General features: G+C 47.2%; 1 long non-coding RNA gene across 1 annotated transcript in view; it reads right to left on the reverse strand.

Moving 5' to 3' along the window:
* Positions 1-1,240: 1,240 nt before the first annotated feature.
* The window catches only part of LOC310842165, a 39,485-nt gene continuing 28,667 nt past the window's right edge, over positions 1,241-12,058 (reverse strand). Inside the window, exons 2-3 of the long non-coding RNA XR_014562952.1 lie at positions 4,390-4,457; positions 1,241-2,570 (exon numbers count right to left, since the gene is read on the reverse strand). This is a non-coding gene — a long non-coding RNA (uncharacterized lncRNA). The remainder of the gene's footprint in view (positions 2,571-4,389; positions 4,458-12,058) is intronic.

Raw genomic sequence — 12,058 nt, forward strand, 5'->3', positions numbered from 1 at the left:
ACTTGGCGGTTGGTAATGAGGTAGCGTTGGTGGTGGCTGGGGCCTATTGGGACTGGTGGGGTGGAAAGCAGGGAGACCAACGATAGATGAAGCCACTTTCAACGAGAGGTAGAGCCAACCAGCCTCCACTGGCCATGTCTTTCACCCTACCTGAGGCCATCAGACAAGTTTAGGGGGTACGTAGGCAGTTGCCTTACTCTGTCAAATGGTAGGGCCATCACGTCGTTCCTTTGCACCTCTCCACTTCCTCCTGTGTGTGTAGCCGCATGACATCTGGAGCAAGAAGGAGGGGGGAATGCCATACAGACTCCTGTTTTACTGTGGCAGGAGTTTTTCCCAGCCAAAAACCTGTATAAAATTGCGTAAGGTAAGTTGGGAAAACCCTAAGGGATAAACTAAGTTAACAAGCTGCCTGGGATCAGGGTATACTAATCTTCTTTAATCCAAGTACTTTTGCTTAATTGGGCTGTGGATAATGCGTGTATTTGTACCTCTCCAAAAAGGCAATGTGGGATATCATCATCACTACCTCCACTGAAAACTATTGCACTTGCTGTTTATCTGGCACATCAAGGTATTTGAGGTGTTGCATGTATCTCAGACATTCTAACATCCTCCTTGTAATTAGAGGACAAAATCCTCATTCCCTTATTGCAGTTGGTTGGGTGGGAATGATGAAGAAGTCCCACTGTGTTCAATGGGGCTTAAAGGTAAAGGTAAAGGGACCCCTGACCATTAGATCCAGTCATGGCTGACTCTGGGATTGCGGCGCTCATCTTGCTTTATTGGCCGAGGGAGCTGGTGTACAGCTTCCGGGTCATGTGGCCAGCATGACGAAGCCGCTTCTGGCAAACCAGAGCAGCGCACAGAAACGCCATTTACCTTCCCACTGGAGCGGTACCTATTTATCTACCGTATTTTTCGCTCTAAAAGATGCACCAGACCACAAGACGCACCTAGGTTTTGGAGGAGGAAAACAAGAAAAAAAATATTCTGAATCTCAGAAGCCAGAACAGCAAGAGGGATCGCTGTGCAGTGAAAGCAGTAATCCCTCTTGCTGTTCTGGCTTCTGGGATAGCTGCGCAGCCTGCATTCACTCCATAAGACGCACACACATTTCCCCTTACTTTTTAGGAGGGAAAAAGTGAGTCTTATAGAACAAAAAATACGGTACTTGCACTTTTGAACTGCTAGGTTGGCAGGAGCTGGGACAGAGCAATGGGAGCTCACCCCGTCGCAGGGATTCGAACCGCCGACCATCTGATCAGCAATCCTAGGCTCTGTGGTTTAACCCGCAGTGCCACCCACGTCCCTGTTCAATGGGGCTTACCGCCAGATAAATGCACAAAGGGTTTCAAACCTAAGTTTTCTGATTCGCAGCTCACACTGGGTTGTATCCAATGTTAGTGTTGCTCATAAGGGACCCATTGGAATCAGTGGACATGATGAACTTAGGCCCATTAATTTCAATGGGTCTGCTCTGTGCAGGACTTGGTGGTAGTGTTTGGAGTTAACTTGGAAAATTAATGGAACAGAGAATCTGTGCTGGAGGAGCACACTTTATCCTTCAGATAATCACACTGAGACTCGGAGCGTAGTAAAAATAAGAGAGCTAAGTTTATTAAAGGAAATACATACTTGATAGGAAAGTTCCTGAGGTGGAGATACAAATAGCCATGCTTGCATTTTGTCAGAAGCACGAGATTCCCGAAAAAGATGTCTCCTCTTCCAAGATGAGGATGAAGTAGCAGGAAGTAGGAAATGAGGTCAGCAACCTTAGAGTATCATTCTAACACATCAGCACAAAAATGGCAGTCTAGGAAGGTTGAAGGTCTAGATACCCTTCCCATTTGCAGTGCAAGCTGAATTGAATCCCAACACTTCCAACACTTAGTGGGGGAAAACAGAATATATCAGTGCTTGCAGATCCAGCGTGGCCTTCAGGGACATCTCCATCCACTTGTTACAGCAGCATCTGATACTAAGGACATGCCCTGTGTGGTATAATGGCTAGGGTTGGATCTGGACTGGAAATCTGAGCTTCAAGGGCCCACCTAATTATGAAGCTGATTAGATAACCTTAGCTGACCCAGCCTGGCTATGCAGAGAGCAAAAGATGGTGAAGTGCCTGAAAACGACCATCTGATAGGTCCTCTGAATAAAGGTTGAATGAGCTGGAAATGCTTAACCTGGGGAAGAGACAACTAAGAGGTGACATGACCGTCATCTTCAAATGTTTGAAATGCTGCCTCATAGATGATAGTGCATATTTGTTCTCTGTTGCTCTCGAGGGTAGGACACCAAACCAATGGCTTCAAATGACAAGGGAAAGGGTTTTAGCCTATGCAATAGGGAGAAATTCCTGACATTATGAGCTGTTCAATGGTGGAACAGAGCTATCCAGATACTATAGCACTAGATATTCTGCGTCAACAGGGGATTGGATTAGGTTACCTTTAAGGCTGGTTCATTTGTTTAGGTTGTGTGTGTTTTTCCATGTCCAAATATGGACACTTCTCTGCTGGCAGTAATTAGATTTGGGGGAGGAATCTGAACTCCAGAAAACTACTCTATGCCGTTGTTGTTGTTGTTGTTGTTGTTATCCTTATTGAAAGATAAAAAGTACATAATTACAAGTGTACAGAGTAAGATATTTTTGTTATGCAGCATTTTGCATGATTCACAAAAGTGACCCAAAATCACTTACAACACAGTATAAACACAAAACCAATTAAAACAAACAGACAAAGCCCTTTAAAATCACATCTATACATATAAAAGGCGGCTCCTACAGAACCTGATCTACTGAAAAGGGCCACAAGGACTTGAAACTATTCAGATGAAGAGTCAAAAGCCTGAGGGAGGCGAGTTTTTGCCTGGTACCTAAAAATGAATAAAGATGTTACCCTGCAAGCTGGATCAGGCCAAAGGCCCATCTAGTTCAGCTTCCTGTTCTCAACGTAGTAAATCAGATGCTTTGGGGAAGCTTGCAAGGAAGACCTGAGGGCAACAACACCAGCAGTTGCAATCTGAAGCTTCCATGGAGGAAAGGCAAGTGGTCCTATCTGCCTCTAAATGTCCAGGCAGGAGAGGTTCAGTTGCTTCCCAGCCCTCAAACTTGATGAAACTTGAATCATTTAGAAATTATTATCTCCCGAGGCATTTTTGTTGGGGATTGTAGGGAAAGACCTGCCAAAAAAGCTGAAAAACATCTTCATGTATGCGACAACGGAGGCGAGAGTTCTGGTAGCACAAGGATGTAAGACTGAAGAGACCCCAACTAAAGAATCATGGCAAGAAAAATTGATGGACTATGCAGAACTGGCAAAACTGACATATAAGCTGAGGGACAAGGATGACTGTGACTTTAAGGATGAATGGGAACCCTTTACAAAGTACCTGAAGATGCAACAAAGCGAACTGGACTCCTTGGCAGGTTTTGAATAAACATTCACAAACTTTTTATTGATAATAATCAGCTAAATAGTTTGAGGATCTATACAACACATGCAGAAAACAGCAGTCTCAGAGAAACCAAAGACTGGAACTGAAGGAAGTCGGGGGCGGGGGCGGGGGGGTTGTGTGGGAGGGGGGAGGGAGGAAAAATGGGGGGGAAACAAGGATGATATGTTTTTGGATAATATGTCTTGTTTTAATTTTGAATATATTTTTTTTTTAAAAAAGAAATTATTATCTCCGTGGATTAAGGGCAGGGACATACCAGAAGCACATGGAATGAAGCTTGACCATCACCAAACTCCAAAGAGATATGTGTAAAGGGGACTAAGGGCTGGGGAGACAGATCTCAGTTCCTACAGTCAAGGAAGAGGAAGGGATTATGAATGGAGAAAATGAAATAGCATTATCTTTCCCTGCCCCCAAAGAGCCATCCTATTAATATGCTTCTTATTTAAAGAAAGCCTAAATAATATTTATTATTTTCTGCATTTATTTGTCACTTATGGCATAAGGTAAAGATAAGGGGACCACTGACCATTAGGTCCAGCTGTGGTCGACTCTGGGGTTGCAGTGCTCATCTCGCTTTATTGGCTGAGGAAGCCGGTGTACAGCTTCCGGGTCATGTGGCCAGCATGACTAAGCCCCTTCTGGCAAACCAGAGCAGCACACGAAAACACCATTTACCTTCCCGCTGGAGTGATGCCTATTTATCTACTTGCACTTTGATGTGCTTTCAAACTGCTAGGTTGGCAGGAGAAGGCCCGATAACGGGAGCTCACTCCGTCGTGGGGATTCGAACTGCTGATCCTCTGATCAGCAAGCCCTAGGCTCTGTGGTTTAACCCACAGCGCCACCCGCGTCCCTCACTTATGGCATAAAACGTCTCAAATCAGCTTACAATGCAAAATTCAAAATACATCAAAAAGATACTTAAAGGTTGTTGACGAAAAGTGTTCGCCATGCTGCAATGTTAAAACAACAACTCCAGTTCCACCTTCCTGAAAGATGAAGAAATAAAATAACAATATAATATAGCCTTGTGCACGACAACCCTAAACACCTTTATTCGGAAGTCACACTGTCTCCAACAAGGCTTTGCTTCTGCGGGAGTTTGTACAGACTTCCACATTTACAAGGGAGTCCCCTTGAACTCAGTGGGATTTATTCCTGGGTAAACATCCTTTGGGTGTGGAGAGGAGCTGCTATAAAGAGAGAAGATGAACATGATAGCAGCCCTGGAACTGGCAGGACTATCTGTTTGTTGTTTCTGGGAATATATCCCCCAGAAGAAACGAAATAAAAACTGTTCATATTTTTGTAACTGGCAAATCTATTTCAGGCCTGGACTGCCTCCTAGGTGATGGTAGGACTGTGTCTGAATGGGGTGGAGAAAATAATTATTTTTCTTGTATCAGGAAGGAAGGAAGGAAGAAAAAAGGAACGAAACGGTCCTGCTGAATCAGTCCAATGGCACCTCTTGTTCAGAATCCTGTTCTCACATTGGCCAACCAGACCAGATGCCCCGAAGGAGGACCTGAGCACAACAGTGCTGTCCCCACTTGTGATTCAGGGGCCCACTGAAAGCTAGTGTATTGTGATGGTTAGAGTGTTGGCCCAAGATGTGGGAGATGGGCTGGAGGCGGGCAGTTTCTAGTCCCCCACTCATGAATCTTACTGGGTGACTTTGGGCCAATTACAGTCTATCCGCCTAACCTGCTTCACAGGGTTGTTGATAGCATAAAGTGGGGAGGAGGAAAGCCAGATAAGCACCTTGAGCTCCTGACGGAATTGTAGAAACTTAAGAGCTGGACTAGAGGACTCTGCGGGTCATCTAGACCAACCCCCTGCAATGCAGGCATTTCAGCTACATCATACATGACAGACAGCCATTCGACCTCTGCTTAAAAACAAAGGAGAGTGGGGATAGAAATGAAATGGAATGGAATGAATGAATGAGTAAATGATGCCATGGACAGCGGAGGTAGAGCATAGTCACCCTGGCTGGCAGCCCTAGGAGCAGCCCTAGGAGCCCCAATAAAATATTTGAAGAGGCCACTCCCCAAAAAAGTTGATGGGCATTGCCATTCAAATGGTGTGCGTGCACAGCATCATGTGATTGATTGTGCAGGGCAGGGCTTAGCAGCCCCCCCTATTTTATTCAAGTTGGCACCCCTGCTGGTGTGGGTGAGGGAGAGGGAGACGGAAAGGGAGAGGGAGGGAAATTTGCTAGCGAGTGGCCGTCTTGCCTCTGGCGTTTGATCTCCTGAAGATTGACGTACTGAACTCTTGAGCTGTCCTTTCCCGCTGCCGGCGGCGTCCCTTTCCGTCGGGGGGTGGTGGGGGCATCTAAGAACAGGAGAGGGGGTGAGTTGGAGGTTGAGCCAAACAATTCATCTTAGCGCCGCCGATCTAAAGAAAGCCAGAGAAGGACCCAAGACCCGGGGGGAGACGTGAGAGATGACCGCCTGGCTTGGTCATGAACTCTGCTTGTTATTTTGCCCCCTCTTCAAAGGTCGAGCCCGTCTACTTTTAGATGAACTTGGGCGGGCAGCGTGGCCTCCATCCTCCCCAAACAATCCCTGGACGGCGCTCTCTCTCTTTCGCTGCCCTCGCAGAGCGGGACGAGGGCAGCAGGAGGAGGTGGCCGGCCGGTGACGCCACCACCGCGCTTGTTTTCTCCTTCTGGGCCGTCGGGGGGGAAACTGGAAAAACAAACAAGGCCGCGCTGGCGTGAGAAGGGCGGGGAGCGCAAGGGAGGGGAAGAGAGCCGGGCACGTCCTCCGGGAGGAAGGAAGCAGGGTCCCCAAAGGGAGCACACAAAGGAGGTCGAGGAGGAAGGAGGAGGTGCCTAACCCCCTGGTGAACCGACGGCCTCCCCGTGGACCTGGGAGGGCTTCTCACTGTCTCCGTTGGGCGTTGGGCTCTCTGCTTGGACGCCAGCCAAACTGGGCTCCTCCTGTTCTTAGATCTTGTTCTTAGATGCCCCGATGGGGTTACGCACGTCCTCGCCACTCCCCTATCATCTGGACTGAAACGGGCAATTGGGCGGACGGTGGGGGGGGAGGGTTAATTTCTAAAGCTGGGGGCTTGGGATTCATGCCATCGGCCCCTTTTGACCCAGAGGTCCATCTTTTTCGTTCCTCCATCTTCTGTTGAGCTGGAGGGAAGGAGCAGGTGGAAGCCGTTTTGGGTCTTAGATGCGCTTTATAGACCGTACCTTTAAAGCGCACACTCATCCTGTTGTTCACTCTTCACAAGCTAAGATTCCCAGCGCGAACTACAGTTCCCAGGATTCTTTGGGGAGCAGGGATGCACCTGAATGCGTTTTAAACCCAGGACTATCACAAAAAAAACCGTTTAGTGAAACCCTTTGCAACATGGGTTGATTGCCCAGCAAAATTTTTAAAGCATATATATATATATATATATATATATATATATATATATATTCAACCTATCCAGCTTTTGGTTTATTTTGCATTCCATATGTATAGATAGGGATGAGGGTGGCGCTGTGGGTTAAACCACAGAGCCTAGGACTTGCCGATCAGAAGGTCGGAGGTTTGAATCCCTGTGACGGGGTGAGCTCCTGTTGCTCGGTCCCAGCTCCTGCCCACCTAGCAGTTCAAAAGCACGTCAAAGTGCAAGTAGATAAATAAGTACCACTCCGGCGGGAAGGTAAACGGCGTTTCCATGAACTGCTCTGGTTCACCAGAAGCTGCTTAGTCATGCTGGCCACATGAGCTGTATGCCAGCTCCCTCGGCCAATAAAGCGAGATGAGTGCTGCAACCCCAGAGTCGGTCACGACTGGACCTAATGGTCAGGGGTCCCTTTACACATATAGATGGCCTACAGTCTCCCTTATCTCCTATGCTTTTGAAAGCTGACAACAGGCATATGTTCAACAGACAAAGCCTTTCCCAGTTCGGATGTGCAGAAATGCAATGGCCTGTGGGATTTCTGCGTACCATAGAACTGTTCACAGAAATAAGAGTAGCCACTCTCATCTCAGCCCCAGGTCACCTTTTCAGTGAATCTGGTGTAATTTGCACCTTGGACCCTATCCGGATGCCTATGGGAAAGGAGGGCTAGTACACTGCAAGGTGGTTGTGGTTGTGATCCACCTCTGTAACCTCCGCCTACGAAGTATCCTGTCAGCCCTCTGACAGATCATTCACCCAGTAAGGGGTTATCCATAGAACCATAGAGTTGAAAGGGGACCCCAAGGGTCATCTAGACCAACCCCTGCAATACTCTCAGCTCTAGGAAGCAATGCGATCTGCCTTTCTCAATGGGTGGGAGTGGAGAATATCTGCTCCCATGGAAGAACAACCGCCTAATCCAGAGGCTCCATGTCTCCTAATTCCAGCTTCTGAACAAAGCTGTTATTGAGGAAGGGCATTGGGGGAGAAGTCCAGAACCCCCACTCCCCGCCCCCCGCAAGGATGGCTTGTCACATTTTGAAGCAAGTGGAGTGGGTGTTGATACCCATTAATGCCAGAACGAACATCCTGAGAGTCCCATGGACTGCAAGAAGATCAAACTTATCCATTCTTAAGGAAATCAGTCCTGAGTGCTCACTGGAAGGACAGATCGTGAAGCTGAGGCTCCAATACTTTGGCCACCTCATGAGAAGAGAAGACTCCCTGGAAAAGACCCTGATGTTGGGAAAGATGGAGGACACAAGGAGAAGGGGACGACAGAGGACGAGATGGTTGGACAGTGTTCTCGAAGCTACCAGCATGAGTTTGACCAAACTGCGGGAGGCAGTGGAAGACAGGAGTGCCTGGTGTGCTCTGGTCCAGGGGGTCATGAAGAGTCCAACAGGACTAAACGACTAAACAACAACAACAAACAAGCAAGCAAACAACTTAGGGCAGATCCACCCCACACCTTTAAACTACATCCAATGTGCATTTAAAGCCCACATTTAAATCCTGGGAACTGCAATTTCCCCCATTACAGAGCTACAATTCCCAGCATCCTTAACAAACCATGACTCCAGGGATTCTTTGGGGGAAATGCATGTGCTTTATATGTGGCTTGGAGTGCCCAGAATTCTTTTTGGGGGCGATGGAGAATGTGCTTTGAATGGGCTTTAACCTACACCCAGTGGTGTAGCGTGGGTTGTCAGCACCCGGGGCAAGGCAAGTAATTTGCGCCCCCTATCCCATGGATTTGCGCCCCCTAACCCTAACCCCCAGATGTTGTGCCCGGTGCGGCCGGCCCCCCACCTGCACCCCCCACGCTACGCTATTGCCTACACCAGCGGAAATGCATTCTTCCTCTCAAATAATTCTGGGCACTGTAGTTTACTCCTTACAGAGTTGCAAAGTACTGCAAGAATAAATTCGATATGGGTCTCTAAAGAATTGGAAATAGGAATTTTAAAAATCACTTATTTTGCCAAGAACATTATCGGATCATAATTCATTAATTTTAGAAATGCAAAAAAAAACAAAAGCTCCACTTTCAGATCTATTAGATAATCAAAACATATTACAAAAATCAGAGAAAATATTGAAAGATTATTTTGAATTAAATGTAAATCAAGGAACAGAGCTCCAGACAGCATGGGACGCCAGAAAGGCGGTGATGAGAGGTTTTTTTATACAACAAAATGCATATCCCCAAAAAAATTGAGGAAGGAGGGGAAAAAGAGAGATTCTGAAGACTCTGATTAAAAAAAGAAAAAGAATTTATAGATAAACCAAATAAGGAAAAAACAAAGCAGCCAATTAAAATGTTACAAACACACAATGCTTTTGAAGGCCTGTTTGAAGCACATTCTTCCCCTCAAAGAATTCTGGACACTATAGTTTACTCCTTACAGAGTTGCAATTCCCAGCAGCCCTTAGCAAACTGCAATGCCCAGGATTCTTTGAGGGAAAAACTATGCCTCCACTGTGCTTTAAAGGTGTCATGTGTAGACATTTGTAGTCTGCTCCTGCTGAGAGTTTGAGGGTCCTGCTCCTGCCTCTTTCCACCAGGCCTAGGGCAGGGCTTGATGAACTACAAAAGGATTGCTGCAGCCCAGCAGAGAGTGCACTTTATGTTCTTTTATTTACTTTTTTAAAAAAAATATTTTCAAATTTTATAATCACAGTAATTCATAAACTGTTTTTTAAATGTGTTTTTTAATTTGTAAAATTGTTTTTATGCATTGGGGGGATTATTCAGCTGTTTCTGTTTATATTTTGATTGTGTGTTTTGTGTTTTTATATTTTAATTTTATTTTGTGAACCGCTGGGTATATATAGGGTGGTATATAAATTTAATAAATACTAAGAACAATACTTCAGCAACATCAGGGTTCAGCCAGGCAGTGCAACGTTTCTGTTGCAGTCGCATCGAAGGTCAACGGCAGTTCTTCCCAACCCTTTCTTACAGACGTTGACCTAGCAATCAGGCCCTCTGATTCTATCCTACATGCCAGGGATGTTGTTGGGCTCCAGTTCCCATCAGCCTCAGCAAGCATGGTCAATTGTTCAGCGATCATGGGAGCTGCAGTCTCACAACACCTCAAACTTGGGTCCCCAGCTGTTGTTGGACTACAACTCCCATCATCCCCAGCGAGCAGGACCAGTGGTCAGGCTGATGGGAGTTGTAGTCCAGTCCCAAGCTGGACGTTAAGTCCCCTTGAGCTTAATTCCGAAATGAACTGTAGATAGGATCCGGCTGCAGACCGAGTGGAAGGAATCGCGCCAGGGTCAGTGGACGGGAACCTAGCTGCCCAAGTCTTGCCCAGCGCGCATCCCCACCTGAGGCCGCTAGCGAGACAACGGGGCCCCGCTGGTTTTCCCAGGAGGGTCTATGCCCCCCTTGTCTTCCCGGGTTCTCCAGACGTGCACGTGGGAAGCCGTGCCTTAACCCGCTGACCCCCAGTTGGCAAGGGAGGAATCGCTTCTGCGCGGCTAGCCCTGCTGGAGGCAAGCGGTGTCTGTCTCCAGTCCGACGGCGAGGTCCCCAAAGTGGTGGGAGAGCGCCTGGCTTGCCTTTCCTCCAGGAAGGCCTGTTTAAGCGACGGAGGCTCCAAACTTAATGCAGCCACGGGAGGTGCCTCTTTCAAACAGCTGTTCCTCATACATATTCCATTACACCATCAGATAATGCGTCCCACCACCTTCTCAATTATTCCCAGATAAACATTTTCGAGACGTTTTGACATCTGTCTTAGTGCCTGCTATTAATTTAGTAATCACGGGAGTTGGGAAAATAAATGGAAAACGTGTATGTGTGTTAGTGCGCGCGCCTGTGTGTGTGTGAGAGAGAGAGAGAGGAGAGACTTCAACCACACATCGGTCTGCAATCCTATGCGCCCTTCTCGGATGGTTCACTCCCTTTAACGCAGATGGAATCGGGGGCCTTAAACTATACGAGTTGAACCCCGAATAAACAGGAAATGGATCCAGGAGAAAGCCTGCGCGTCCACGCCCAGTTTGTGTGGGGCTAAGCGCGCCTTGGGAGTAACGCAGCGCGATCCTAAACCATGTCCGCACAGAAGCAAAAGCCTCCTGAATTCAGTGGGGCTTACAATCAGGTTAAAGTCATTTCGGACCAAAACGGAGACCGTGTGTGGTGCAGTGGTCAGAGAGCTGGGCTAGGACTTGGGTTCAAATCCCCACTGGGCCGGTCTATTTCTCTGCGTTAACAACACCCCAGGGTTGTTGTGAAGATGCAGTTGGGGGGGGGGGGAGAACGATGCACTCCGACATTTGGTCCTTGGAGGAGAGGAGACCTCTAAATGTAATCACTAATTAATAGCTATAATAAATAAAGCAAAACGCGTTCTTCGGCGTGACAGCGAAGACACAGAAAACATATAATCGCATTTCGAAGTACGCGAAGTAATAATGCACATTGCCACCTGAAAAGCGTGGGCTCTCATCCATAGCTGTCAACTTTTTCCTTTTCTTGCGAGGAATCCTATTCGGAATACGGGAATTTCCCTTAAAAAAAGGGAAACGTTGACAGCTATGATCTCATCAAAAGAGAGGGCTTTTCTTTTTTTAACGTAAAGAGTGCCTTTTCTGTTTATAGGCTGGTTGTTTTATAGCACCGATGATTATATTTTTATTTTATTGATTTTAAATTGCCAAGCGACCAGGAGACCCAGTGGATCGGGTGGCGTATAAATGCTGAAATAATTAAAAATAAAATAAAATGAGGCCCATTAAGTCCGGAGTCTGAAATCCTCTAACTGCATCGCTCTCTCCACTTTTTCTAAAGGGCAGCTGGATGCAGCCCGGAGCCTCCGAGAAGGCTGAAGAAAGAGGGAAACCACAAAGAGGGAGACAGAGACCCGCCCTTCCCTCCCCCAAGCTGACCTCTGCAGGACTAACATCTCATCCAAAACACATTACGTCGGAGGATACCCCATTCATCCATTTCAATGGATATGTTTCGGATCCGGGTGACCCGCTGCGCCTCGTAACACTCGGGAAGCCCGTTTCCCTGGGAGTCAATGGAGCTTAGAGCCAAGTCAACGCTTCGGGGACTAGAACTTAAAACCAGTTTCACCATCTACCCGGCATGTCGGCTCTCGCTGCTTCAGTCAATCCGAATCTCAGCTACGTTTACTCGGGAGTAAATTCCCGG

The sequence above is a fragment of the Podarcis gaigeae genome, assembly GCF_964106915.1.
Source record: "Podarcis gaigeae genome assembly, chromosome: 3".
In the NCBI taxonomy this organism is placed as follows: Eukaryota; Metazoa; Chordata; class Lepidosauria; order Squamata; family Lacertidae; genus Podarcis; species Podarcis gaigeae.